Source organism: Acipenser ruthenus, chromosome 10 (assembly GCF_902713425.1).
Source record: "Acipenser ruthenus chromosome 10, fAciRut3.2 maternal haplotype, whole genome shotgun sequence".
Lineage (NCBI taxonomy): Eukaryota > Metazoa > Chordata > Actinopteri > Acipenseriformes > Acipenseridae > Acipenser > Acipenser ruthenus.
This window is the reverse complement of record NC_081198.1, coordinates 14,984,608-14,997,550: the sequence shown is the minus strand read 5'-3', so window position 1 is coordinate 14,997,550 and position 12,943 is coordinate 14,984,608. Positions and strand designations below refer to the sequence as shown.

Below are 12,943 nucleotides of genomic sequence, written 5' to 3'. Positions count from 1 at the left end.
TGTATGAAAAAAGCCCACTACATGACACTTTCCCTGTGTTCTTTGCAGCTAAGCATCACTTTAGGCAGAGTATCCTCGCCTGGCAATGCCTACGTACACTCCAACAAGAGCTGTTCAGCTGGCTGCTACAGTAGTCTTCTTAACAGGCTATGTTGGGTAGATTACATGCTACAAAAACGGCACATGTACATTCCATCTGTGTTGCTTGTTGATAGTGTAGAAGACTATACCTAGGTTATGGCGCTGCTAGCCTTACAGCAGCTTTTAAAAAACAGTACCAGATATCAGACTGCGAACACTGTGTGAAATTAAGGCAAACGCTTTATATAAACGTGAAAAAGACATCACCTATCTATCGCAATTGTTAGGACAGTGGCACCAGCATTAGCCTTTGATCCCAGAGTATCTTGTCAAACAGCATGTAAATCCTGGCCTTACAGTCGCTTTCAATTCCATAAAACAGTAAAATAACACAGGTGCTGTACTGAACACAAAATAATAACAGCTATAATACTAATCTGGGACTAGGATTGAATTGTATATACTACAGTATATTATAGAAACAACTCCAATATCACCAGAGTTTTTCTGTTAACCTAGGAAAGCTAATAGCACTCATATTTTAACAAACAGGAGTGTAGACAAACTGGACTGTCAACAGGGCTGGTCTGATGATAAACTAGAGTGCACCAAAGGTTAAACTCTGTGACGGTATAGGAAAGACCTCCATAACTTAAAACACTTTATCAACTCTTCAGTGATAAAACGTCGACACCTTTGTTCATCTATGCTTTGTTTCTTTTAGAGTTCTGTTTTGTCCTAGACTGACATACTAGTTTGTAAATATGCATGTTGGGGTGCAATATAACTGCAAAGTGTTCCTAAACAATGGGCCGAGACAAAAGCCAAATACTTAAAAATCTTTGATTACTATTCAAAAGTTTTTTTTTTTTTGTTGTTTTGTTTTTTAATCATGCAGAAAATTCAAATCCCACCACCCTCCCACTGACTAGTACTTGTATATGACATGACTAATTCTACCTTTTGTTCTACTTGTCCCTATGTATCTTACAATTAGATTCAACTGGATGCAACTGTATACACTATGAGCTGTGGTCCAATTTTTGAAACCAAAAAATAAATGTAATTATATATAAGGGCAATATAGATAGATAGATAGATAGATAGATTGTAATTCTGATATTTGCATAAATTCCAACTACCCATAATTCTACAGTTATTGCTTTCTCTCACCTTAACTCGAAAGCTACTTATATATATATATATATATATATATATATAGATGAAGGCTATATTTGCATCCTCAGCCATTCGAAAAAATGCATAATACCACAGTAGTGACGTCAAAAAGTGATAATTCCTCTAGAGGAAAATATACTTTAACTTTGACCCGTTTGACTCTTGGAGACCATCACTTTCAATTCAAACACAAAATGTCTCGTTTTCAATCACTCGACAACACCCACAGTACAGAAATATTCATTAATGATCAACAAAATGAAAATACGTTAAAATTATGTAAAGCTGGTACATTCGTATCTCAGAGAAACTGGAGAGGAACGAGAAATTTAAACAAGGTAAAGGCAATCAGCCAAATAAACCTGAAGCACTAACGGATAACGACATAGATCATCTGTACAGCACTGAAACACTACGTTTAAAAAAAAAAACAACTGTACTGCTAAACCTCGTCTTCTTTAATATTAGCATCACAAGGGTATCCATTGATTATAAAAAATAATAGATGTGCCTCTTCAGTGAGTTACAGAAAAACAATTCCATCTCGGGTTTCTGTGACAGTTTATATATTACTCGACATGATGTCACAGAAACCCTAGATGGAATTATTTTCCTGTAACTCACTGAAGCCCATATATATATATATATATATATATATATATATATATATATATATCAGCTCTGGAAAAAATTTAAATTATTTTTGTTTTATTCTATAAACTACTGACAACATTTCTCCCAAATTCCAAATAAAAATATTGTCATTTAGAGCATTTATTTGCAGAAAATGACAACTGGTCAAAATAACAAAAAAGATGCAGTGTTGTCAGACCTCGAATAATGCAAAGAAAATAAGTTCATATTCATTTTTAAACACAATACTAATGTTTTAACTTAGGAAGAGTTCAGAAATCAATATTTGGTGGAATAACCCTGATTTTCAAGCACAGCTTTCATGCGTCTTGGCATGCTCTCCACCAGTCTTTCACATTGATGTTGGGCGACTTTATGCCACTCCTGGCGCAAAAATTCAAGCAGCTCGGCTTTGTTTGATGGCGTGTGACCATCCATCTTCCTCTTGATCACATTCCAGAGGTTTTCAATGGGGTTCAGGTCTGGAGATTGGGCTGGCCATGACAGGGTCTTGTTCTGGTAGTCCTCCATCCACACCTTGATTGACCTGGCTGTGTGGCATGGAGCATTGTCCTGCTGGAAAAACCAATCCTCAGAGTTGGGGAACATTGTCAGAGCAGAAGGAAGCAAGTTTTCTTCCAGGACAACCTTGTACTTGGCTTGATTCATGCGTCCTTCACAAAGACAAATCTGCCCGATTCCAGCCTTGCTGAAGCACACCCAGAAGAGTCCAATTTTCAGCTTTGCCCAACACCTGGTCATCTAATGGTTAGACGGAGACCTGGAGAGGCCTACAAGCCACAGTGCCTCGCACCCACTGTGAAATGTGGTGGAGGATCGGTGATGATCTGGGGGTACTTCAGCAAGGCTGGAATCGGGCAGATTTGGCATGAATCAAGCCAAGTACAAGATTGTCCTGGAAGAAAACTTGCTTCCTTCTGCTCTGACAATGTTCCCCAACTCTGAGGATTGGTTTTTTCCAGAGCTGTATATTATATATATATATACATATATATATATATATATATATATATATATATATATATATATATATATATATATATATATATGGTATTTTTCTGTCAAGTCGATGCCTGTATTTAACTGCCATGTTCAATGGTCGAAGAGAAAAATATATTCTATTTCACATCAAGGTGACAAGCTGATAAACAAACAAGTGCAAATCCAGCACAGGTCTGTAGCTAGAACAGAACTATCAAATAATCTGTGGGAGCTCGGAATCAGCCATTATACAGCTTGTCTGTCAAAAGTAGTTTAAATTAAACAGCATTAGCCCCAGCGTACCACCAGATGCAGGGAGCCATGCTGACAAGTTAAAACAGTAAGGTATGGTAAATACTTCGCAACCCAACTAGACACTGGATTGGAGATAGCTTGTAAGGAGGCGTTATGTCAGCTGTATTACGCAAGCTACAGAGGTTAAAGTAAATCGGCATGGCCAGATACTGTGTACCGGTAAAACATTTGTGATCGCCATGGTAACCGTAACAGGGTAGATCAGTGACATTTAGCTACATTCTGTGCAGGGAGAAGCATTCCTGAAGAAGAAAAAAAAACGTATCAGTGGAAACTCTTGGAGCTTTTGCAAACTGAAATTAGTGGCATGAAATGAAGTGAATACTGTACCTACATGAGACAAAGGCATACAACTATCCCACTGTTATTATTACAATAATACAGTACCGGTAAGAAATTAGTTACTTTCACTTCCGGCAGGCTATAATATAAGTGCCAAATATTTGCATTGTTTTTTTTGAAAGGGCTTTTGCTCAATTTCAAGTACTGCATTTCCCACTTTTATCAGACCGTGCTGAGATTATGGCCCTCCATTTAAATCAAATAGCCCAGTTTAGGCTATGCAATATTAAGTTATATATAATTGAAGAGTTAATGATGAAATATGAAATATGACCAGGCGCGATAACCACGCTAAGTTTATAATGGAGTAAACCTTGAACATTAAACAGCCTAATAAAACAGCCACAATTGTCCGTGTTTAGTTGTAATTCACTGCAGTTCTACGTTTGATTGAAATGTTTTTATTTAGCTACGGCATCTTCCTGATAGTACCCATATCTTACACGATTACTTTATCAGTGCCAATATGCATAATTACCGCCTTCAATTGTTTGCTTCCTAGCCTTCAACGCCAAATTGATACAATACAATACATATAGTATTCCATACTACAGTACAGTAGAAATCGACGAGTAAAAATAAAATGTCCATAAACGCTAACACTGAAGTAGTGCTCTACTTGGCAACACATTTCGCCATCATTAATACTAGAGGAGGAAAGTGGAATGTACCCGTTAAAAATATCTGTGCCAACCACCCTGCAATGGGGTAGTACAATACAGTGCCTGTCTATAACTATCTACTAGCAAACCAGTGTCAGCAAACATTGGGGTCTGCATTACTTATACAACATGCTGTGTGGAATTTGCAACACAAACCACACAAATGAATGTCGAACCCAAAACTTCATTGTGCTACATGTTACTGTGGTCGCGCCTACTATAGATTAACCACCAAGTCCCCATTCTTCAAACCATTCATTTTCGTTAACTGAAAACGCACACTGCATCATCATTTTGCTGTGAATCCCAGCAATAGTACCTCTGACCCTGAATGCAGTTTATCTTGTGCACAATGCAGATGCCGACCGTACACATAATGGAATTGTAATGGGGATGCTTCTTGGCACTAACTTACAATGTATTACTTTTAAACGTAAATGTTTTTGCTTACCGTGAACTTGCGATGATCTTACATTTGAGTTGGACTCCCAGGGTCGAAGTAGGAAACTGTGAAGAAGGAGCGCGAGAGATGTGTTTTTCTTCTTCTTCCAAATCCACTACATTGCAAACACGCACCTGATTCAAATGTAAATTAAATCAGTACCGCCTGCCTGTCTTCCCTTGGTAGCCGATTCTATGATGAAATGTATTTTCAGTGCATTTCGACAACGCATGATAAGAGTTTGAAACTGGGTTTTGACCGGTTCAGCTTGAATACCTTTTCTTTACCAGGATTCACACTGAATCTCTTTGGAGATGAGACGCATCGCAGCAAGCCGCGGATTCCCAGCGTCAATCCCACAGGTTCCACCATACAGCGAGTCTCCACCTCTGAAATGCTGGGGATTGGCATTAGGGCATGAGTGACTGCCTATTCAGCCTGTAAAAAAAATCTGTTTAGACAGTCAAATCCATTGGTATTCTCATATTATAAGGTAACTGTAGTACATTATAATTAATAGCCAGGAAAAATGCGATACAGATAAAGGAAACACAGAAAGATTTTTATACAGCTGCTTTTGTTTTGCAGTTGCTACTGGTATTTAATTATCATCAATAATTAAATATAATTACATTTATACCTGCTTTGTGATGTGTTTGCGAGTTTTAAAATAGTAACAAAAAGCAACATAACTAACAATAACTACGTGTTAAGGAATATATAATGTAACACATCTTTGTGAGAGGGAAAAACAAAAAAAACACAAGTGTTACCAAAATAAATATGTGCAATGTACTGAATATGAGAAATACAATGCATTTATGTTGCATAAGATGTTTAAATCATTAATAGCAAGCACCTTCTTTAATAATATGTGTCATGGATGATAGATGCAAAGAAGTTACAGTTTCTCACATACATCATCCCTCTTATCAAAGTATATACTCCCACCTGCATACACCTGAAGTTTAGATTTAATGGATATACAGTTTTTGGGATTAATGCATTACATGTAAGGGATTACTGTAACCTGATTACATTTTTCGATGACTGGTTGTAACTAATGGTTCCTTTTGCAGAGAGTTAATACATTACATTTTATGCAAAAAATAAATTACAGTTACTTGTAGTTACATTATAAAACAAGTCTACAGCTAATAACATGGAAATCAGAAAGGCAGTCCTTTTAATGTCACATGAACGTAATTATCATATCATCTTGCAAAAAATTGGGTTCGATAACTGCAGCCAAACTGAAAAAAAAATCTTTAAAAATATATTTTAAAACTGTGCCTGAGAAGTAACTGTAACTAGTTTTTTTTTCAAAGTAATAAGTTACTGTATCTAGTTACAATTTTTTTAATGTAACTTGTAACTGTGACGGATTACTTTTTAAAAGTAACTTCCCCAACACTGTGGATATTATATAAAAATAACTAATACGTTATTATAAGAAAAAACACCTTAAAAGAGTCTGTTCCCTAGCTCAGACCAATCCTCACAATTCTGGCTGCCTGTTTTTCTACTAGCAACACAACTAGCAACACAAAATGTAGTATGTAACAGATTTATCGACTCTTAACACTATGCCCGGCCACATTTGTGACGGTATACTGTAGCGATCTGAGCATTTGTGTTGTTGTACTGTAATTTCCGCCATTATTACCCGCTGTAATTGTATTCCCCTCGTTCTGTATTTCCCGCCACTGCATTGTTACCTGTGTGTCTGAAATCCAAGCCTGCTTGTGTGCATTCTGTGTCTCCCCTGTGATTGGCTTTTGTCCGTCTGTCCCCATTGGTTGTTGTTTGTCGGATGTCCATTGGTCTTAGTGTGTGGCTAAGGACCAATGGGATGTGCAGGCGCTCTGGTACCCTGCTCTGCATAAGGGGCGGAGCCGAGGGTATAAGAACGGTCTGGACCCGGCATTCTATGTCACTGTGTTGTATCTGTGGAGCTGACAAAGTTGTGGACTCTGTGTGAGAAAAGTGAGCTTAAATAAAAATGCATTACCAGAACCAAGCATCCTTCTTTGTTTTCTGCCTCTTGCACCAACACGCTACATTGGTGTCAAGGGATCTCCACTTGCCGTTGATCCTGCTGGCATGTCGCACCACCGTGCAGAAGTCCACACACTACACCATTGCCCTGTTGATGATGGGGTGGGAGCTGCGAACGCCAGCTGCAGTCCCATATGGGCAACCGCCAGTGGTAAGGGAACTGCCGGGGATGGAGTATGCCCAGCGCTTACTGGACCGCCTGGACAGCGCTTGCGCCTTTGCTTGGGAACAGTTCCAAGCCGCCGGGGTCTGACAATGGCGAAATTACGACTTGCGTGAGAGGGTCCGCCACTTCCAACTGGGAGAGCTGGTCTGGGTCTGCAGCCCCCATTGGAAGAAAGGGCGCTCTCCAAAGCTGGACGCAGTGTGGATGGGACCCTGTACGGTCCTGGCGCGAGTGAGAGAGGTGGTCTACAGGGTACAACTGCTCATCCGGAACAGAAAAGTTGTACTCCACCACGCCCGCCTCGCCACTTATCATGGACCGGCGCCAACAGCGGGGTCCCTCTCCCCAGCAGCCACCTCGCCAGGAGCCACGTTACGGCCAACCAGATGCCTTTGGCTTCACCACTGGCGCCGCAGACCCCCCTCAACCGCCCAGGACCGGCAAAGGGCTCTCCCCAAGGAGGGGCGGGACCTCAACGGCACCGACGGGTACCTGCTCTGTATCAGGAGTCTGTGTCTTCCGCTGCTCAACTAAGCGCGGCACCCGGACCGTACGTGTCCAAGGCGCCTTGCATCCTAGTCACAAGGGGGGGGGAATTTTTTTTCACCGCTTGCCAGCAGCAACCGGTCTCTATCCTGCCACTGTTGTTGCCCGACAGCGGCCACCTGCAAACCCTGTACCGGATCGTAGCGTCGCCAGCAGGACTAGCATTACCCTAACTAGTGCTGGACTCTCAGGCATTGTGCCCTGCAGACTTTTTGGGAGCAAAAAGAGACTAAGGTGGGGGCAATGTAGCAATCTGTGCATTTGTGTTGTTGTACTGTAATTCCTGCCTGTATTACCCGCTGTAATTGTGTTCCCCACATTCTGTATTTCCCGCCGCTGCATTGTTACCTCTGTGTCTGTAATAGTCTGCTTGTCCCCATTGGTTGTTGTTTGTCGGTGCCCATTGGTCCTGGTGTGCGGCTAAGGACGAATGGGGATGTGCATGCACTCTGGTACCCTGCTGTGCATAAGGGGCGGAGTCAAGGGTATAAGAATGGGCTGGGCCTGGCATTCTGTGTTACTGTGTTGTAACCTGTGGAGCTGACAGAGCTGTGGACTCTAAATGAGAAAAGCGTGGTTGAATAAAAAAGCATTTCCAGAACCAAGTGTTCTCCTTTGTTTTCTGCCTCTTGCACCAACACGCTATAATGCTCTCAGCATCTCATTATGAACTGTACTATTGTAGCATACAGTTATAGTTGCTATAGTAACTGTTTTTTTTAGTTGTGTATCTAAAATCGGTATCAAAATCCAAACAAGGTTGTAGTTATGCTGTTCAATTAGCGTGTGGGGTTAAATAAAAGTTGAGATTCCCCATCTGCAATACAGTGTGATATAGCCGCCTTCACAAAGATTCTTTCACACATGTTGCAGTCTCCATAGCAACAAATGCTTCTAGCTTAACAGCAAATAAACAATAGTAAAACCTTTATTTGTACAGGTGCATCAAACATATCTTCATACTTCATATATATATATATATATATATACAGTGCCTTGCGAAAGTATTCGGCCCCCTTGAACTTTGTGACCTTTTGCCACATTTCAGGCTTCAAACATAAAGATATGAAACTGTAATTTTTTGTGAAGAATCAACAACAAGTGGGACACAATCATGAAGTGGAACGAAATTTATTGGATATTTCAAACTTTTTTAACAAATAAAAAACTGAAAAATTGGGCGTGCAAAATTATTCAGCCCCCTTAAGTTAATACTTTGTAGCGCCACCTTTTGCTGCGATTACAGCTGTAAGTCGCTTGGGGTATGTCTCTATCAGTTTTGCACATCGAGAGACTGAAATTTTTGCCCATTCCTCCTTGCAAAACAGCTCGAGCTCAGTGAGGTTGGATGGAGAGCATTTGTGAACAGCAGTTTTCAGTTCTTTCCACAGATTCTCGATTGGATTCAGGTCTGGACTTTGACTTGGCCATTCTAACACCTGGATATGTTTATTTGTGAACCATTCCATTGTAGATTTTGCTTTATGTTTGGATCATTGTCTTGTTGGAAGACAAATCTCCGTCCCAGTCTCAGGTCTTTTGCAGACTCCATCAGGTTTTCTTCCAGAATGGTCCTGTATTTGGCTCCATCCATCTTCCCATCAATTTTAACCATCTTCCCTGTCCCTGCTGAAGAAAAGCAGGCCCAAACCATGATGCTGCCACCACCATGTTTGACAGTGGGGATGGTGTGTTCAGGGTGATGAGCTGTGTTGCTTTTACGCCAAACATAACGTTTTGCATTGTTGCCAAAAAGTTCGATTTTGGTTTCATCTGACCAGAGCACCTTCTTCCACATGTTTGGTGTGTCTCCCAGGTGGCTTGTGGCAAACTGTAAACAACACTTTTTATGGATATCTTTAAGAAATGGCTTTCTTCTTGCCACTCTTCCATAAAGGCCAGATTTGTGCAGTATACGACTGATTGTTGTCCTATGGACAGAGTCTCCCACCTCAGCTGTAGATCTCTGCAGTTCATCCAGAGTGATCATGGGCCTCTTGGCTGCATCTCTGATCAGTCTTCTCCTTGTATGAGCTGAAAGTTTAGAGGGACGGCCAGGTCTTGGTAGATTTGCAGTGGTCTGATACTCCTTCCATTTCAATATTATCGCTTGCACAGTGCTCCTTGGGATGTTTAAAGCTTGGGAAATCTTTTTGTATCCAAATCTGGCTTTAAACTTCTCCACAACAGTATCTCGGACCTGCCTGGTGTGTTCCTTGTTCTTCATGATGCTCTCTGCGCTTTAAACGGACCTCTGAGACTATCACAGTGCAGGTGCATTTATACGGAGACTTGATTACACACAGGTGGATTCTATTTATCATCATTAGTCATTTAGGTCAACATTGGATCATTCAGAGATCCTCACTGAACTTCTGGAGAGAGTTTGCTGCACTGAAAGGGGCTGAATAATTTTGCACGCCCAATTTTTCAGTTTTTTATTTGTTAAAAAAGTTTGAAATATCCAATAAATTTCGTTCCACTTCATGATTGTGTCCCACTTCTTGTTGATTCTTCACAAAAAATTACAGTTTCATATCTTTATGTTTGAAGCCTGAAATGTGGCAAAAGGTCGCAAAGTTCAAGGGGGCCGAATACTTTCGCAAGGCACTGTATATATATGGGCAGCAGTGTGGAGTAGTGGTTAGGGCTCTTGACTGGAGGGTTGTGGGTTCAATCCCAGGTGGGGGACACTGCTGCTGTACCCTTTCCAGTAACAACCCAACTGTATAAATGGGTAATTCTATGTAAAAATAATGTGATATCTTGTAACGATTGTAAGTCGCCCTGGATAATATATATATATATGAACATCATTTATATATTTTATTTAACATCATGTAATCAAATAAACTACAAAATGGTATCGCAAAAGTCTACCGGAAGCCATAATAGTAGTACAGTATTTCATGTTGGATTTCGAAATGTCACATTTTTCAATTTATGTCAGGTTTCATTAAGTAGTTTGTTAATTCAATATGTTAATGTTACATTATTGAGCAGGTTTCATTCAACTTTATGAAGCAAAATTAATTAATTCTATAGGGTGATGCAAAACCTTTGGCCATAGCTGTATATCAGATAAGTTGTGTAAACCATAATGTCTTGAAGATATCCTGTGCATTATGTAATCAGGGATTGCTGTAATGCAAAATGCCCTCGTGTACTCTTTAATATATTTATATCTACCAGCAATTGATGTTATGTAACCAGCTAATGTTTTAGCATAGCTGTGGAATGACTGTATTTGCTGTTCTATATTCGTTGATAGATGAAATGGTTGCTGTATTAGTCCAGAGATGATAGACAAAGAGAAAGAGATGGGATACTGTGACAGGCTGGCTCGCAGTGGTGAGGTGTGGTGATGTCACGGACCAGGAAGTAACTGAAACCAAAACAATGGATGGGCAGGTGAAGCTGAATGCTATGGCACTCAGCTGAATTTATTAATAAACAAAACAAAACAAAACAAAAGATTTAAACAAACAAAACAGAACCCAAAGGGCACGAGGGCCAAACGAATAAACACAGACTGTTTAGCAGTCGTTTTTTTAAATGTTATTTTTTCTCGCTCTCGCTCTCGTTCTCTCCCCGTACTCTCCTCTGTACACTGCAACCTCGCAGAACGGACAGCTGCAGGTTCTTATACTCTGGCCGAGGGGTTAACTAGTTGTTAATTATCTTATTACCCCTCGGCCACAGTCTGCACGCGTTTGGTAAGGATGCATGACTGTCAGCTAGTTAAATAACACAGTGTAACAATTTTTTTTTTTTTTTGGTTCCTGGGTAGTAAGTGTTATTTCCTAATTGATTATGCCTCAAAAGTATAGAAAATGGCTATTATTCCCAACAAACTTTGCTTTTGTGACCAGGACAGTGATATTTTGAAATTGACCTATTTTCCAGAACATTCCAGATAGATTCAGTGCTGAGTAAACTTGGAGTAACTTCTAGAACTTTCCAGTAATATAAATAGTAGTATAAATACAGGGGCCTTAAGCCCACCAGTTCAGTTTAGTTCCAGCTGTCTAAGTGGATACATATCTGCATTTTTCTGAGATGGCATCAAGAGGCATTCCTGATGGGTCTCCAAGGCGGTTTTACCAAGTTTCCCTGCTATCTTTGCTTTTGGGACAGCAGGGACACCAAGGCGCACTACCACAGGCGGGACTGGCCACAGCGGACCGAGTTCTCTGTGGGGAGGAACAATGTCAAGTGGGAGCCACTGGTGGACCCCCGGAAGGTGCTGATGCCACCACTGCACATCAAATTGGGCCTTATGAAACAATTTGTCAGAGCTCTAGATAAGGAGTCGGCAGCCTTCAAGAACCTTCAAGACTTCTTCCCTAAGCTGTCTGAGGCAAAGGTCAAAGCCGGTGTCTTCATCGGACCACAGATAAAGAAGATCCTGGAGTGCAATGAATTCCCCAAGAAGCTCACTAGTAAGGAGAAAGCGGCTTGGAACAGCTTTGTCGCAGTGGTTCGGGGCTTCCTGGGCAATCACAAGGCCGAAAACTACGTGGAGCTGGTTGAGACTCTGGTGAAGAACTACGGCACAATGGGCTCCTGGATGAGCTGTCAATGAAGGACAGTATAACGAGAACATGATGGGAGACTACATTTGGGGGCTGATTCGTGAAAGTGATTTACAGTATAATCGTAAATCTCGAAAAACTACTCACTTCTAAATCTTTTGTAGTCATTTTTGTATTACTTTAGTATAAATACATGTTAATTTGGATTCATATGTTGTTTTTTTCTGACTTTATGTGAACGAAAAGACACAAATTCGCCCGTTTTCTCATTGGAAATAGGTAAATTTCAAAATATCACTGTCCTGGTCACAAAAGCAAAGTTTGTGGGGAATAATAGGCATTTTCTATACTTTTGAGGCATAAGCAATTAGGAAATAACACTTACTACCCAGGAACCAAAAAAAAAAAAAATTTGTTACACGGTGTAATAATATAATTGCACCACTCTTAAGTTGTTTGTTACTCATTTTTTAACATTATAGTAGACAGTCTACCACTTATAAAGGTTTCCCATAGTAAAAGCACAGCAGAGTGTAATAAAGCATAGGTGGCATTGTAAAGCACAAAGAGGTATAGTAAAGCATATTTTAAAAACTGGCAAACCAGTGTAAACTATGGTAAATGCATAGTATAACCATTGCAAAGCATGGTAAATATAAAAACTTTTATAAGGGACATTGCAGCAGATATTAGTGGTGTGCTTTTTTAAGCACATTTGATTTTCACTATAGTGTCCGCATAACCCTTTAACAGGGGGGTGTATCAGGGACAACAAAAGTTGAGATTAAGCCCCAAATTTCAAATAATTTTTGTCTTGTTATCATAATCCAGACCATCTGAACTAATGTCACTGCAGCATTACACTTCTTGCATACAAAGTAGGGAGTGTGTTTTAAAAAATCAAATGGGCTACTTTAGAACTAATTTAATTACAGCACTTTGTAATGCAACAAGCCCGTTTGCAAAGTGTGGTTCAATATTT

At 40.1% G+C, this 12,943-nt stretch overlaps 1 protein-coding gene across 4 annotated transcripts in view; it reads right to left on the bottom strand.

Moving 5' to 3' along the window:
- The window catches only part of LOC117408842 (leucine-rich repeat-containing protein 7-like), a 239,246-nt gene extending 234,206 nt beyond the window's left edge, over window positions 1-5,040 (bottom strand). For all 4 annotated transcript variants that reach the window (XM_059031848.1, XM_059031849.1, XM_059031850.1 and 1 more), the window contains exon 1: window positions 4,666-5,040. The gene's annotated coding sequence lies outside the window, so the exon portion shown is untranslated. The remainder of the gene's footprint in view (window positions 1-4,665) is intronic.
- Between the last annotated feature and the right edge of the window lie 7,903 nt (window positions 5,041-12,943).